Source organism: Sminthopsis crassicaudata, chromosome 3, assembly GCF_048593235.1.
Source record: "Sminthopsis crassicaudata isolate SCR6 chromosome 3, ASM4859323v1, whole genome shotgun sequence".
Lineage (NCBI taxonomy): Eukaryota > Metazoa > Chordata > Mammalia > Dasyuromorphia > Dasyuridae > Sminthopsis > Sminthopsis crassicaudata.
Window position 1 is genome coordinate 561199953 of NC_133619.1, and position 4843 is coordinate 561204795.

Here is a 4843-nt window from a genome sequence, read left to right on the forward strand (position 1 = left end):
AGTATGATTAGGGAAATGAAATCCCCTAAGTCATTGTGCTGATCAAATGAGAAGATTTTTGTAAACTCTCTGGCACAGTAACTGGCAAATAGCTGGCATTTAATAAATGTTGACTGATTAATGGCTACTATAGGCTAGAAGATTACAAAAGTAATGGAGAACTCCAAGTATGATTAATCAATTCATCAGTGAATGCAGAGGACCTGAATTTAGTTGGATCCAAGATTTCCTCACTATCAGAGGTCCCTCCTCTTGGTGCTAGCTACTTTTATATACTTGAGAGAGTACTAAAAATAGAAGGAGACATTACAATTTACTGCTTCCTCAATTCCAGAAGTGAGGAAATGATAGGGATGACTATCAATCATAATTATATCAGCAGACCTTATTATAGGTCATGAGACTTTGCACAGGTCATAAATTCTAGGTGACCCAAAGGCCCTAACACACTTTCAACAACATCTCAGGGCATTCTACAAGTCAAGAGCCCCTAGGGTTTAACCAATGCTATCCTATAGTCTAAGGAAGTTGTGAGCTTGAAATAAAGATCAATAGGGAGTGGTTAGTAGTGGTTCATAGGAGAGAGAGCTATTGCACTAGCAAGTGCATCTTATTACAGCATTTCCCAAGTCAAAAAGGGGAGTAATTATTACATTACTAACAATAGGAAGGTAATTGAGAAGCATAATAAATATAATCTTCAAGGAGGATTAATTCTTATCCTAACAGCAGCTTAAATTAATCATTCTGTTTGATTCACTAATACAATCACTGATACTCATAAAATCTCAACAAATTGATTAAATACTGATTGATTTGAATAAGAGTATCAAAATTATCTCATACAGCTTTGGAAATAGGAGAGCTTTGCTGGTTCTGAGCAACTCACTTGGCCTCTCATCCTACAGTTCCCTACCCACCATGCAGACAATTTCATGTACTTGATGGGGGTTTTGTGTGGACCAAAAAAAATAATGTATGAAATTCATCATAAATGTCTAAGGTGAAACTAGATGTTATTACATATTATTGTGTCTATCTTTCCAAGTGATGGAGTCTATACTTGTGAGAGACTTTCTCCAGGTTTATGGGGGATATCATCAATTATGATTTTGCTTGCTATGGTGTTCTTGAAATGTGCTTTTTAAAACTTCAGAAATGAAGGAGTAGAAGTATTCTTACACTGCCTCATTTTCTCTCTTCAGAATCATGGTTGATGCAGTACAAGAGGGCCTTTGTGTTAACTGCTTGAATGAAGTCATTAAGCTAATCACAGCTGAATGTGGACATATAATCTGTATGTCTTGCTTAAGGAAAAATACCTCTCCATCTTCTTCTTGTACTACATGCTGGGAATTTTCTCAGTTAAGAGGTCATCAATTTGACATTGCTATGTACCCTGAAGGGGAAGGCATATGTGAGATACACAGGGAAGACCAGAAGCTGTTCTGTGATAGGAATAAGACCCTACTCCTTCAGGAATGGCACTGATTGTCCATGCACAATTTCGTTGTTTCTGCATTAACAGTATTCAGATCTAAGTGATAAGCTATGTCAGAATGGGTTCATGATCTTTTGTAGTGTGCTGTTGTCTCCAGGAGCTGCTGTTTGCTCTCTGGGAGGAGATCTGCTGTGTCAACTCAAATCTCTCAGACAGATTCTTCTTCCTCTAGAGAACTGTTGTCTCCAGACAGTTGCTGTTAACTCTGGTCCAGAGTGTGACTTCCCTCTTTTATCCTCCCAGAGAATGGGTGTGGGATAATGCAAAGGCTTCTGGGAAAAATTACTTCAACCAATGAACTTGCTCCTCCTAAGCATGCAAGCTCTTCCCCAGAAATTCACAAGTAAAACTCCCAGTCATGGCTGGAACTAGAGAATTGTCAAGTACTGACTTAGCACTTAGTAAGAACCTAACAGTCTTTCCTTTGGTGACTCTTCCTAACCAATCAATGAAATAGTACCAGCTTATCAGGGTTATTGAGTTTCTTAGTTTCAAGTAGGTCACAGAACTCAGGCTGAGGAAAGAAATTTCCTAACTGCTTATTCCTCTTTCTTTACAAAAGAAGATGTAGAAAAAGATGGAAATCTTTCACAGAAAGGTCAAAATAGTTCAGAAAATTGTATTAAAAGAGAAGGAGCAACTTCTGCTCTGGGCTATGGTATGGAATGTAAGTATCAAGATACCTCCCTCAATAATATATTGAATATCCCCAATCACAGATGATTTTCATTAAAAGCCTCCCAGACTTAATTGACTTGTTTGAAAAGTGAGGAAATGGAGGTTCATAAGTAGTATCTCACTTATCACATGCCACTAAGGCATTCAATTTTTTTCAGCACTTAAGTGAATATCCACTTTATTATTATTATTATTATTATTATTATTATTATTATTAATCATTTAATGGTATTTTCTTTTTCCATATACATATAATTTCCAACATTAATTTTTGCAAGATTTTGTGTTCCAGATTTTTCTCCTTCTCCTTTCCCTTTTCCTCTCCCCAAAACAGCAAGCAATTCAATATAGGGTAAATTGCAATACAGGTGCAATTTCTCTAAACATGTTTCCATATTCATCATGCTGAGCAAAAAAAGCAGATTCAAAGGGGAAAAAACAAAACAAAACCAGAAGCCAAACAACAACACAAAGGTGAAAATACTATGCTTACATCATATTCAGCCTTTTTTTCCCTCTCTGAATGTGGATTGAACTTTCCATCACAAGTTTCCTGGCATTGCCTTAAAACAACTCATTGGTGAAAAGAGCCAAGGTTATCACAGTTGATTGGCACATAATCTTGTTCTTACACTGTCTAATGTTCTCATGATTCTGTTCACTTCACTTAGCATCATTTCCTGTATGTTTTCTTTGTTTGTTTTCTTTCTTTCTTTCTTTTTTTTGCTGAGGCAATTGGGGTTGGGACTCGCCCAGGGTCACACACTGAGGAAGTGTTAAGTGCCTGAGGCCAGATTTGAATTCAGGTGCTCTTGAGTTCAAGGCTTTGCTCTATCTTCTGCACCACCTAGCTGCCCCTCATGTAAGTCTTTCCAGGCTTTACTGAAATCACCTTGTATATAATAACTTAGAGAACAATAATATTAAATTACATTTATATATCCTAACTAAGTAGGTAATTCCCCAATTGAGGGGCATCTACTGAATTCCAAGTTTCTTGCCACACAAAGGGAGATGCAAAAATATTTTTACACGTATGAGTCCTTTTCTCTCTTTTGTGATCAAATGAGTTCAGAAATTTGCATCAAACTAATATCTTCTGACCTGAAATCTAGAGCTAAGTCTTAAGTTGTCTCGCATTGGAGATGACATCTATCCCTGCCATCTTGGTTCAGCTTTCTGATTTGTTTCCCAGTCTTAAGACTCCATCAATCAAAACAGAAAAATGAGATTTTAAGGGAAAAGGAGATTAACCGGATAGGACACATTTGATAAATAGACTTTGAGAAGTAAAGAGTTTGCTAAGCAATAGTATGAATTGATCACAAAGTGGCCTTGAAAGTGTACTTGGAAAATAGTGAATCACATGATCCTTCCACCATCATCTCCCACAGTAATAATCACATATTAAGCTTTTCCTATATTTTAAGTATTGTGACAATTGGTGGGGAGAAATTAAAAGACAGAATAAGCCTCAGCCCTTAATGGTCTCTCAGATTAATGAAAAAGAAAACATGAAAAGAGACATGTTTGGCTAAGAGATATACGAATTAAATTGAGTATAATCAAGAGGAAGAAGAGACTAACATGAAAAAAAAAATTTGGGAAAACACTGCTCATAGATTGGAGGATTTTATCTGGAGTTGGAAGGATGTTGGGAACTCATCAGGTAGTGACAAGGACAAAGTGAGTTCCTAGCATTAAAAGAATTCCAGTGATAAAGAAATGTGTGGATAGAAGAGCCACTCTGAGTACAAGGAGGCCATTGTCACTGCAGCCTAGAATACATGGAGGGCAAAGATGTTGAGGAAGACTGGAGAGCTTAGACACATATTTCTGATTCATTTCCAGTCAGGCAGGCATGTTCTTATTATCAGACTTAGGTATTTATTTACTTAATGATTCCCCCTAGTAATATTAAAAACATTTTTTTACATTTGTTTTATAGATGTTTAAGTTCTAGGCACTCTTCCTTATCCTCACCCATAATTAAGAAATCACATGTGAAGTTACGCAAAACATTTCTCAAAAGTCAAGTTGTGAAAGAAAACATAGATCTTCTACCCTAATTAAAATAAAAATCCTCAAGAAAAATTAAATAATGAGAGACAGAGACAGAGACAGAGACAGAGAGAAAGAAAGAGAGAAAGAGAGAGAGAATGAGAGTTTTATTCAGATACAATCAGTTTCTTCTTTGGGTATGGATATGATTTTTCATCCTAACTCCTTTGGAATAGTTGTGGATGATTGCTCTACTGAGAATAACAAAGCTAGAACATTGCTATTCTTTTTTTATACAATATATTTCACTTTGTTCATAAAAGAATTTCCAGGTGGTGTTTTTTTTTCCTCCTGTGAGCATCCTGCTCAATATTTCACATAGAACGATAATATTGTATCACAAGTGGCCATCCCTCCAATTTCCAATTATTTTTGTCTTGAGAAGAGAGCTGCTAGGAATATTTTTTGTACATATTGGTCATTTTGGGGCCATGAACGGGGACAAGACTGAAGCTGCTCCAGCAAGTCATGCACTGGGACCGTATGCTGGATTGCCATCCTGGTGTCATAGTCATAGTCATAGTCATAGACCTTACTGCTGAGCTTCTAAGTTGCAGGGCATTGGGGCATAGGAAATTCTTATCAACTCTTACTCATTGATGA